This window comes from Triticum dicoccoides, chromosome 6A, assembly GCF_002162155.2.
Source record: "Triticum dicoccoides isolate Atlit2015 ecotype Zavitan chromosome 6A, WEW_v2.0, whole genome shotgun sequence".
NCBI classification, from domain to species: domain Eukaryota; kingdom Viridiplantae; phylum Streptophyta; class Magnoliopsida; order Poales; family Poaceae; genus Triticum; species Triticum dicoccoides.
The window spans coordinates 261783485-261796988 of record NC_041390.1 but is presented as its reverse complement, the minus strand read 5'-3'; positions in this window follow the sequence as shown (position 1 = coordinate 261796988).

Below are 13504 nucleotides of genomic sequence, written 5' to 3'. Positions count from 1 at the left end.
AGCTCGGGGTTTTGCATATTATTAGCACAATTGACATTAATAGAATTTATAGTAAAATTATTGCAATCATGTTTTTCATTCAAGGAGCTATCATGAATCACTTCATAAATTTCTTCATTACAATTTCTAGATTCACGATTCTCAAGCAAAACTTCATAAAGATAATATAGTGCACTCAACTCACTAGCAATTGGTTCATCAAGATTGGATCTTTTAAAAAGATTAGAAAGTGGATGGGGATCCATATCGATAGATTTTTAGCAAGCGAAGATGCAAGCATATGGAAGGCACAAGGAAACACAAGCAAACATGAGATCTGACGAGAAAAAGGCCAACGAAGAAGACGGCGAATAAAATGGTAAATGTTTCTGAAGTGAGGGAGAGGGAAATAAGAGGCAAATGGCAAATAATGTAAATTGCGAGGAGATCCGATTTGTGATTAGGAACCTGGTTATGTTGAAGATCCTCCCCGACAACGGCGCCAGAAATTCTCCTTGATGGTAGCTGGAACTATGTCGGTATTTCCCTAGAGAGGGAGGGATGATGTAGCACAACGATGGTAGGTATTTCCCTCAGTTATGAAACCAAGGTATCGAACCAGTAGGAGAACCAAGCAACACAATGTAACCAGCACCTGCACACAGATAACAACACCTCGCAACCCGATGTGTTAAAGGGGTTATCAATCCCTTCCAAGTTACGGCACCTCAAGATAGGCAAACGGACGTGAGGTAAATTGTAGTAGATTGATAGATCGAACGCCAAATAAAATAAATAAAGATAAAACGCAGCAAGTTATTTTCGTATTTTTCTGGTTTAATAGATCTGAATAAAAATGCAAAGGAAAAGTAGATCGCATGGCATATATATGAGAAAGAAGACCCGATGGCCGTAGGTTTCACTAGTGGCTTCTCTCGAGAAAAATAACAAATGGTGGGTAAACAAATTACTATTGGGCAATTGATAGAACTGCAAATAGTTATGATGATATCCAGGCAATGGTCATTACATAGGCATCACGTCCAAGATTAGTAGAGCAACTCATGCCTGCATCTACTACTATTACTCCACACATTGACCGCTATCCAGCATGCATCTAGTGTATTAAGTTCATGGAAAAATGGAGTAATGCAATAAGAACGATGACATGATGTAGACAAGATCCGGTTATATGGCGGTAGATATAGATCTCGTCTTTTTATCCTTAGTAGCAACGATACATACGTGTCGGTTCCCTTTCTGTCACTGGGATCAAGCACCGTAAGATCAAACCCACTACCAGGTACCTCTTCCCATTGCAAGATATATAGATCAAGTTGGCAAAACAAAACCCAAATATCAGAGAAGAAATACGAGGCTATAAGAGATCATGTATATAAGAGATCAAAGAAACTAAAACAACTTTCATGGATATAAAAAGATATGACTAATCAAAAACTCGAAGTTCATCAGATCCCAACTTAACACACCGCAAAAGAGTTACGTCATATGGATCTCCAAGAAACCATTGTATTGAGAATTCATCGAGAGAGAGAAAACCCTTCTAGCTACTAACTACGGACCCGAAGGTCTACAAATAACTACTCATGCATCATCGGAGAGGCACCAATGGAGGTGGTGAACCCCATCCGAGATGGTGTCTAGATTGGATCTGGTTGTTCTGGACTCTGCAGTGGCTGGATGAATATTTTGTCGAGGCCTTTAGGGTTTCTGGAATATTGTGGTATTTATAGAGCAAAGAGGCGGTCCGGGGGGCACCCGAGGTGGGCACAACCCACCAGGGCACGCCTGGGCCTCCTGGTGCGCCCTAGTGGGTTGTGCCCCCTTGGGGCACCCCCCAGGTGCAACTAGGGCCCATTGCCTTCCTTCTGGCCCATAAAAAATCTCTGTAATGTTTCGTGGCATTTGGACTCCATTTGATATTGATTTTCTGTGATGTAAAAAACATTGAAAAAACAGCAACTGGCACTTCGCACTATGTCAATAGGTTAGTACCAAAAATGATATAAAATTACTATAAAATGATTATAAAACATCCAAGATTGATAATAGAACATCATGGAATAATCAAAAATTATAGATACGTTGGAGACGTATCACATGTCTACCGGGGCATGCCCAAGCTTAGATGGTTGAGACTTATTGGAATATTATCTTGGGATGCCTTGGGCATCCCCAAGCTTGAGATTTTGTGCCTCCTTAATTTCTTTTACATCACGGTTTCCCTAAATCTTAAAAACTTCATCCACACAAAACTCAACATGAACTTGTGAGATAAATTAGTATAAATCAATGCAATAACCTTATCATTCTCTACTGTTGCAAATCAATTTATTATTTAACATTGTATACTAAATGCCTCTGCATATTTAATACTCCTATCCTAAAATAGAATATTTAAACAAGCAAACATATGCAAACAATGCAAACATAATAGCAATCTGTCTAAACAGGACATTCTATAAAGAATGCAAGAAGATTCATACTTCTCTAACTCCTAAATTTTTGAAAACATACTACACTGTATAAATTTTGTTGTAGCCTATTGTGTAAAAATTTCAACATTTTATCACATTCTGACTTTCCATAAGAATTCAGACAATGATAGAAAACTTTTTGTTTTCAAACAACAACATATAGACTTGAAAAATAAGCTTGGTAAAGGCTATACTTGACATTTTTATTGAAAAGAAAGATGCAAAACATTACTCTAAACAATAGCAAGCAAATCCTAATAAAATAAAATGAAGCTCCAAGCAAAACACATATCATGTGACGGGTAAAAATGTAGCTCCAAGTGAGGTTACCAATAGTGTTGGAGACGAAAGAGGGGATGCCTTCTGGGGCATCCCTAAGCTTAGTTGCTTCGGTCTTCCTAGAATATTACCTTGGGGTGACTTTGGCATCCCCAATCTTAGGGTCCTGTCACTCCTTGTTCTCCTCATATCAATATCTCACCCAAAACTTGAAAACTTCAATAACACAAAACTTAACGGAACTTCGTGAGATAGATTTGTATGATAAAGACAAATTGTTCACTTTGGTGCTTTCAAGATAACACTCATAATTGTTCTCACACAATGCTTACTGTTACCTACAATTTATAAAATTTATATTGACCAATATAAGATATATAAACTATAAAACAAGCAAACTATGCATTGAAGACAGAATATGTCAAAAACAGAGCAGTCTATAATGATCTGAACAATGACCATACTTCTGTTACTCCAAAAACTCTGCAAAAATTAGGAGAATGTAGGAAATTTGTATGCTAATCATATGTAAAAATTCATAATTTTTTGACACTCCCATGATTTTTAACAATTTTGTTACTAGCTGCAAAAGTTTCTGTTTTTCCATAGAATCAAGTCAACTATCATCCACACTATCCCAAAGGCTTTACTTGGTACTTTATTGAAGCAAAGGCGATAAAACATGATTAACACAGTATCTTAGTCATGTGAACACACAAAAACAATAGGGTAAGTATTGGGTTGTCTCCCGATAAGCGCTTTTCTTTAATGCCTTTTTAGCTAGGCATGATCATTTCAATGATGCCCACATAAAAGATAAGAATTGAAACATAATGGGAGCATCACAAAACACATGGGAAGCACACTTAAGCCTAATTCACTTCCTATGCATAGGGATTTTGTGAGGAAATAACTTTTGGGAGCAAGAATCAACTAGCATAGGAAGGCAAAACATGCATAACTTCAAAACTTTCAACACATAGAGAGGAAACTTGATATTATTGAGATATGTAGAAGCATATATTCCTCTCTCATAATAATTTTGAGTAGCATCACGAATGAATTCAATAACATAGCCATCACATAAGGCATTCTTTTCATGATACATATGCATATAAATTTTACTACTCTCCACATAAGCAAATTTATTCTCATGAATAGTTGTGGGAGCAAACTCAACAAAATAACTATCATGAGAGACTTGATTGCCATAATCAAATTGAAAATACAATCATGATGAATGGTTCCATAGTTATAATTAATTGTTTTCACACACATGTCATCACCATAATCATCATAGATAGGAACTTTGTTGTCATAATCAATTGAAACCTCTTCCAAAATAGTGGATTCATCATTAAATAAAGTCATGACCTCTCCAAATCCACTTTCATAATTATTACAATAATATTCAACACCCTCCAAATAGTGGGATCATTAGTACCTAGATTTGACACTCTTCCAAACCCACTTTCATCGGTATAATCATCATAAATAGGAGGCATGTTATCATCATAATAATTTTTCTCATCAAAACTTGGGGGACTAAACATATCGTCGTCATAAAATATATCATCCCCAAGCTTATGTCTTTACATATCATTAGCATCATGATATTCATAGCAAGCATACTTACAACATTGCAATCATGCTCATCATTCAAAGATGCCAAACATTTTATTGAATTCTTCTTCTATCAATTTAGCACAATTTTCCTTTCCATCATTTTCAAGAAAGACGTGATGAAGATGAATAATATGAGGCAACCTCAATACCATGTTTTGTAGTTTTTTTCTATAAACCAAACTAGTGATAAAACTCAAAACTAAAAGATTCGATTGCAAGATATAAAGATATACCTTCAAGTACTCACCTCCCCGGCAACGGCGCCATAAAAGAGCTTGATGTCTACTACACAACTTTATTCTTGTAGACTCGTGTTGGGCCTCCAAGCTCAGAGTTTTGTAGGATAGTAGCAATTTTCCCTTAAGTGGATGACCTAAGGTTTATCAATCCGTGAGAGGTGTAGGATGAAGATGGTCTCTCTCAAACAACTCTGCAACCAAATAGAAGAAATCTCTTGTGTCCCCAACACACCCGATACAATAGAAGATTGTATAGGTGCACTAGTTCGGCGAAGAGATGGTGATACAAGTGTAGTATGGATAGTAGATATAGGTTTTTGTAATCTGAAAATAAAAAACAGCAATGTAGCAAGTGATAAAATAGAGCACAAACAGTGTTGCAATGCTTGAAAACTAGTCCTAGGGTTCATGCTTTCACTAGTGCAATCTCTCAATAGTGCTAACCCTAGTACAACGAGGTGCTATACAAATGGTTTTTAACCCGTTTCCGTGACAGCATTTGGAACCATCACCTAGTGAGTGTGGGCGGTAGGGGGGTCGTTTCCACATGACCCAGAAACTGTCGAGGATATGGCCCTCCTGGCACACACGCTCGGCAAAATGAGGTCATGTGCGACCGGCGTGCGCTCAAACACGGAAATATGTATAGTAGAGCCAAAAAATACAATTATACAGGTCAAATTGTTTCCGGTCGCAAGTACATCCCACACAGTCAGTCCCCGCAAAGGAAGAAGACGGCGAATAAAACGGTAAATGTTTGTGAAGTGAGGGAGAGGAAAACGAGAGGCAAATGGCAAATAATGTTAATTGCGAGGAGATGCGATTTGTGATTAGGAACCTAGTTATGTTGAAGATCCTCCCCGACAACGGCGCCAGAAATTCTCCTTGATGGTAGCTAGAACTACGTCGGTATTTCCCTGGAGAGGGAGGGATGATGTAGCACAGCGACGATATGTATTTCCCTTAGTTATGAAACCAAGGTATCGAACCAGTAGGAGAACCAAGCAACACAATGTAAGCAGTGCCTGCACACAAATAACAACACCTCGCAACCCGACGTGTTAAAGGGGTTATCAATCCCTTCCGGGGTACGGTGCCTCAAGATAGGCAAACAAACGTGAGGTAAATTGTATTAGATTGATAGATCGAACGCCAAATAAAATAAATAAAGATAAAACGTAGCAAGTTATTCGTATTTTTTGGTTTAATAGATCTGAATAAAAATGCAAAGGAAAAGTAGATCGCAAGGCAAATATATGAGAAAGAAGACCCGGTGGCCGTACGTTTCACTAGTGGCTTCTCTCGAGAAAAATGGCAAACAGTGGGTAAACTAATTACTGTTGGGCAATTGATAGAACTTCAAATAATTATGATGATATCCAGGCAATGATCATTACATTGGCATCACGTTGAAGGTTAGTATACCAACTCATGATTGCATCTACTACTATTACTCCACACATTGACCGCTATCTAGCATGCATCTAGTGTATTAAGTTCATGGAAATACGGGGTAATGCAATAAGAATGATGACATGATGTAGACAAGATCTGTTTATCTATATGGCGGTAGATATAGATCTCGTCTCTTTATCCTTAGTAGCATCGATACATATGTGTCGGTTCCCTTTCTGTCACTGGGATCAAGCACCGTAAGATCGAACCCACTACCGGGCACCTCTTCCTATTGCAAGATAAATAGATCAAGTTGGCCAAACAAAACCCAAATATCAGAGAAGAAATATGAGGATATAAGAGATCGTGCATATAAGAGATCAAAGAAACTCAAATCACTTTCATGGATATAAAAAGCTATGACTAATCAGAAACTTGAAGTTCATCAGATCCCAACATACACACCAGAAAAGAGTTACATCATATGGATCTCCAAGAAACCATTGTATTGATAATTCAGCGAGAGAGAGAAAAGCCATCTAGCTACTAACTACGGACCCAAAGGTCTACAAAGAACTACTCATGTGTAACGCCCTCGATGCGGCTATATCTCCCACGTGTCGAAGCACGACTTAGAGGCATAACCGCATTGAAAGCAATGTCGCAAGAGAGGTAATCTTCACACAACCCATGTAATACATAAGGGAAAGAGATACATAGTTGGCTTACAATCGCCACTTCACACAATTACATGAATAAAGCATTACGTCAAACGGATACAATCAAGGTCCAACTACGGAACCAAAATAAAAGAGGAACCCCAAATGCGACAAGGTCCCTGATCGACCCCAACTGGGTCCCACTACTGATCAACTAGAAGCGGAATAACATAAAGGACAAGATCTTCATCAAGCTCCTCCTTGAGCTTGGTTGCGTCCCCTGCACGGACTCATCGGCACCTGCAAGATGGTTTTGGAAGTATCTGTGAGCCACGGGGACTCAGCAATCTCGCACCCTCGCGATCAAGACTATTTAAGCTTATGGGTAAGGTAAAGGTATGAGGTGGAGCTGCAGCAAGCGACTAGCGTATATGGTGGCTAACATATGCAAATGAGAGCGAGAAGAGAAGGCAAAGCACGGTCGATAAAAGTATGATCAAGAAGTGATCCTATAGCAACCTACGTCAAGCATAACTCCAACACCATGTTCACTTCTCGGACTCCGCCGGAAAGAGACCATCACGGTTACACACGCGGTTGATGCATTTTAATTAAGGTCAACTTCAGGTTTTCTACAACCGGACATTAACAAATTCCCATCTGCCCATAACCGCGGGCACGGTTCGAAAGTTCAAATCACTGCAGGGGTGTCCCAACTTAGCCCATGACAAGCTCTCACGGTCAACGAAGGAATAGACCTCCTCCCGAGACATTCCGGTCAGACTCGGTATCCCGGTTCTACAAGACATCCTCGACAATGGTAAAACAAATCCAGCAAAGCCGCCCGATGCGCCGACATCCTGATGGGAGCTGCACATATCTCGTTCTCAGGGCAACACCGGATAGGTCAAGCTATGAGTAAAACCAGCCCACAAGTTTCCCCGAGGTGGCCCCGCAGGCTGCCCATTTCGGACCAACACTTAGACAAGCACTGGCCTAAAGATGACCCTCGGGATGTGCGACTCCCATGGGAAAAAGGCTAGGTGGCGAATGGTAAAACCAAGGTTGGGCCTTGCTGGAGGAGTTTTATTCAAAGCGAACTGTCAAGGTGTTCCCATTATAACCCAACCGCGTGAGGAACGCAAAATCCGGGAACATAACACCGATATGACGGAAACTAGGGCGGCAAGAGTGGAACAAAACACCAGGCATAAGGCCGAGCCTTCCACCCTTTACCAAGTATATAGATGCATTAATTAAATAATATATATTGTGATATCCCAACAAGTAAACATGTTCCAACAAGGAACAACATCTCCATGTTCCAACGAGGAACAAACTTCAATCTTCACCTGCAACTAACAACGCTATAAGAGGGGCTGAGCAAAGCGGTAACATAGCCAATCAAAGGTTTGCTAGGACAAGGTGGGTTAGAGGCTTGGTTCAACAATATGGGAGGCATGATAAGCAACTAGCAGGTATCGCAGCATAGGCATAGTAAAAGAGCGAGCAACTAAGCAAGCAAAGATGGAAGTGATTTCGAGGGTATGATCATCTTGCCTGAAATCCCGCAAGGAAGAAGAACGAGTCCATGAAGAAGACAAACGGACGTAGACGAACGGGTCCTCACAACGCGACGTTATCGGAACCAACCCAAAGAAGCAAACACCGGAATGAAGCACGCAACATAGTAAACAACCAACACATGAACATGGGATGATATGCGGGATGCGGTATGCGATGCATATGCATGATTTGACAAGGAATGATAGGATCTGGCCTCAACTTGGAAATCCAAGTGTGCCACTATAAAGATGAGATGAAATCTCTCGAAAACGATATAAAGAACGCCGGAATCGGAGGTACGGTTTGGAAATGGCAAGCAATTCAAATATGGCACCGGTCTGCGATTTACAGCAAGTAGCCATCTAAATGCAAAAAGATGAACATGCTACAACACTCAAACATGGCAACAAAATACATTGCAGGGATGCATTGAAGATGCTTAACAAATGTCTAGCACTGAGCTACAGCCAAATCATCCATTAACAGGTTCAAACAAGCATGGAAAAAATGCATATGGTAAACAGATTTCAGACTTAGTGAAATTAACACAAGCCTGGAATTTCAGATCAGATAGCACTCTTTGGAGCATGAAAACTATATGGTACAGGACCTGAACATGGCAAAGTAAAGCATGGCATGGAGCTACTCAAAGATCTTAACAAAAGTCCCTTAGTGACCTTGAGCCAAAAGGGATCATAAAATACAATTGCAAACATATGAACATGGCAAAAACATAATCACATCACAGACTTACTGAAAAACTGGAGCATGCAAATCAGATATCAAGTAGGAATGTTAACGAGCTCGATGCACTCACTACAGAGCAAGTCATGACAATCTAAGCGTACACCCATCAAGAATACACATTATACAAGCTAGGCATGGCAAGAACAATAACATGGCATGCACGGATCAACTACAACATCCTCGGCAAAATCGCTAACAAGTAGACAATCTGCCCAGATTCACGAAATAGCAAAAGTAGAGCTCGATTGACTCAAGCTAGGGTGCTCCATAATTGCAAACATCCTTACTGATCATCCTCAAAAGAGGCACAGATCACTAGGAAACAACATGAACATATGACCATATGAGATAAACAGCTCAAGGACTTAGTGGAAATGCTAAGTCCCTGAAATCAGCATTACCAAGTGCCTCACTTTGCAAGCTTGTGCTAGTCACCACACACATCATAAAAATACATGGGTTGCACCTCTGGAAAGATGGGAAAACCCTTAACAAAACATATGTAGACCTCACGGGCATATCATGCACACAATAATCATGGCAAAAATGACAAATAGCTAAATGGAGCAGCAGATCTGACAATTATCTCAAGTAGCACTCGTCTAACAGCATTTCGGGCATCAAGATGAATTCAAATGAAAATGATGCAATGAGATGAAATGATGTACTCTCTGAGACGAACATTTTGATATGCTATATGCATGAATCAGAGCTACGGATGCAGAGTTACAATGCGATGAACATGGGCATATGGATCTGGGAATTTCGGGGACTTAGTGAAATATACCTCCGCGAAAGTCAATGCGGGATGGAGAGATCCGGGACGGAGACGGTGTTTGGATGGCGGGACTGGTGGATCTCATCCATCTTCTCCGGATCTGACCGGAGAGGAACTCCGGCGAGACGAACTCCGGCGAGGGCGGTGGGGAGCTGACGCACCGATGAGGCCCGACGAAGGGCGCGGCGGCGCCAGAGCGTGGGCTGCCGGCGAGGGGCAACTCCGGCCGAGGATGGGTGGCGGTGCGCGGCCGGTGAGGAGGAGCAGGCCGGCCGTGGCGGAGCTCGGCTCCGGCCGGCGAGGAACGGCGTCGGGCGTCACCGGCGGGCGCGGTGCGCGGCAGGGACGACGAGGCCGCGGTGCGGTCGGGCGACACCAGGCAGGATGGGGAGGCGGCGCAGCGAGAAGAGCGGGAGGCGCAGAGGTGAAGCTCCGGTGGCGGAGCACTCCGGCGATCACCGGATCCGGCGAGGAAGGGGACGAACGGTCAGGCGGCGGCGCGGATCTGGCGGCTCGGGCCCGGACGCGGCTCGCGCGGGCCGTCCATGGGCCTCGCGGGCTGCGGCGGCGGAGAACGGCGGTGCAACATGTGGCGGTCCCTGAGTGGCGCGGGAGGAGGTGGATGTGTCCGGCCGTCGGGCGGACATGTCCGGCGGCGCGGGGAAGATGGATCTAGGGTTTCGACTGCGGGATTTTCGGAGGGAGACACATATTTATAGGTAGAGGGAGCTAGGAGAGTCCAAATGAGGTGCGGTTTTCGGCCACGCAATCGTGATCAAACGACCGAGATGATGGAGCAGGTTTAGGTGGGTTTTGGGACAAATTGGAAGGGTGTTGGGCTGCAACACACACGAGGCCTTTTCGGCCCCTCGGTTAACCGTTGGAGTATCAAACGAAGTCTAAATGGTACGAAACTTGACAGGCGGTCTACCGGTAGTAAACCAAGGCCGCATGGCAAGTCTCGGTCCAATCCGGAAATGTTTAATCCCCACACACGAGAGAAAGGTATAAATGACCACCGGAGGAGAACGGAGCGCCGGATTGCAAAACGGACAACGGGGAAAATGCTTGGATGCATGAGACGAACACGTATGCAAATGAAATGCACATGATGACATGAGATGCAATGCATGACACGCAAGCAATGACAACGCAACAACAGCGAATAACTGGACGACACCTGGCACATCGGTCTCGGGGCGTTACAACACTCCACCACTACGAGAGGATCTCATCCCGAGATCTAGAATGGCACCGGAGGAACAACGGAAGAGAAAAGAGGAAAGGTAAGACTAAGTTGCTTCATTGACAAATGAGTGAAACCACGAACCTTGAAGAGGTTAAGCAAATACAAGAAAAGAATACAACGGAGATGAAAAAAATTGAAAACACACAGATAGAAAGGAGGAACAAAGAAGAACAAATTCGTATAGCACTCCGGTTGGAAAGAGATGCAAGACTTGATAAGATGAAAAGAACTTGATCTTGACAAGAACAAAAAGAAAAAATAGAAGAGAGCCACATCAAAATGCCTCCGGAAGAAAAGAGAGAATGGAAAAGGAGTGAACGAAGTAGAAAACAATATCTTGGCAGAGCACGCTTACAACAAAGGCTAGAACGGAGTTGTTGGAAAACCAACAACGAAAAGAATAATCTTAATATGGTCTTATTAAATACATCTCAAAATTATGAGGTGACAATCTGCCACTCACGGGAAAGAATTGTATTTATTTGAACAAGGAGACGAGAAACTATTTCACCGGGAGGATAAAGAAGAGCTTGGATCATTTATGAGCACCATAGATAGCAACAGTCCTTAGGGATGGCTTTAGGTGAAATATAACCCAAGACAATTCCAACGAATAGGTTGATGGATTTAAAATATCCCAATCTTGACAGCATGTGAATCATGAAAACATGAACTCAAATTATCAAGAATGACATAATACCACCTCCAATGATACGATAGACAGAAATGCACTCCGGATTACAATATGAAGAAAGCTTGAGTTTCTTAGAAAAGAATTGTGACGCCCCCGATTCAATCGTACACTAATCATGCACGCAAATGTGTACGATCAAGATCAGGGACTCACGGGAAGATATCACAACACAACTCTACAAATAAAATAAGTCATACAAGCATCATAATACAAGCCAGGGGCCTCGAGGGCTCGAATACAAGTGCTCGATCATAGACGAGACAGCGGAAGCAACAATATCTGAGTACAGACATAAGTTAAACAAGTTTGCCTTAAGAAGGCTAGCACAAACTGGGATACAGATCGAAAGTGGCGCAGGCCTCCTGTCTGGGATCCTCCTAAACTACTCCCGGTCGTCATCAGCGGGCAGCACGTAGTAGTAGGCACCTCCAGTGTAGTAGGGGTCGTCGTCGACGGTGGCATCTGGCTCCTGGACTCCAGCCTCTGGTTGCGACAACCAGAAAGAAAGGAAAGGGGAAAAGGGGAAAGAAAGCAACCGTGAGTACTCATCCAAAGTACTCGCAAGCAAGGAACTACACTACATATGCATGGGTATATGTGTAAGGAGGCCATATCAGTGGACTGAACTGCAGAATGCCAGAATAAGAGGGGGATAGCTAATCCTGTCGAAGACTACGCTTCTCGCAGCCACCGTCTTGCATCAAGTAGAAGAGAGTAGATTGAAATCCTCCAAGTAGCATCTCCAAATAGCATCTCATAGCATAATCCTACCCGGCGATCCCCTCCTCATATCCCTGAGGTAGAGCGACCACCGGTTGTATCTGGCACTTGGAAGGGTGTGTTTTATTAAGTATCCGGTTCTAGTTGTCATAAGGTCAAGGTACAACTCCAAGTCGTCCTGTTACCGAAGATCACGGCTATTCGAATAGATTAACTTCCCTGCAGGGGTGCACCACATAACCCAACACGCTCGATCCCATTTGGCCGGACACACTTTCCTGGGTCATGCCCGGCCTCGAAAGATCAACACGTCGCAGCCCCACCTAGGCTCAACAGAGAGGCCAACACGCCGGTCTAAACCTAAGCGCACAGGGTCTGGGCCCATCGCCCATAGCACACCTGCACGTTGCGTACGCGGCCGAAAGCAGAACTAGCCCCCTTAATACAAGAGCAGGCTTACGTTCCAATCCGGCGCGCGCCGCTCCGTCGCTGACGTCTGAAGGGCTTCGGCTGATACCACGACGTCGGGATACCCATAACTACTCCCGCGTAGATGGTTAGTGCGTATAGGCTCGTAGCCAACTCAGATCAAATACCAAGATCTCGTTAAGCGTGTTAAGTGTCCGCGAACGCCGAACAGGGCCAGGCCCACCTGTCTCCTAGGTGGTCTCAACCTGCCCTGTCGCTCCGCCATAAAGATCCACACAGAGGGCCGTCGGGACAAAGGTCCTTTCAGCCCCCAATCCGTGAATCACTCGCGGGTACTCTTCGAGCTGACCCGACTTTAGTCACCATCTGTATAGTATGTATGTATGTATAGTATATACCCGTGATCACCTCCCGAGTGATCACGGCCCAATAGTATAGCAAGGCAGACTGACAAGAATGTAGGGCCAATGATGATAAACTAGCATCCTATACTAAGTATTTAGGATTGCAGGTAAGGTATCAACAGATGTAGCGACAATGTCAGGCTATGCATCAGAATAGGATTAATGAAAGCAGTAACATGCTACACTACTCTAATGCAAGCAGTATAGAGGAGAATAGGCGATATCTGGTGATCAAAGGGGGG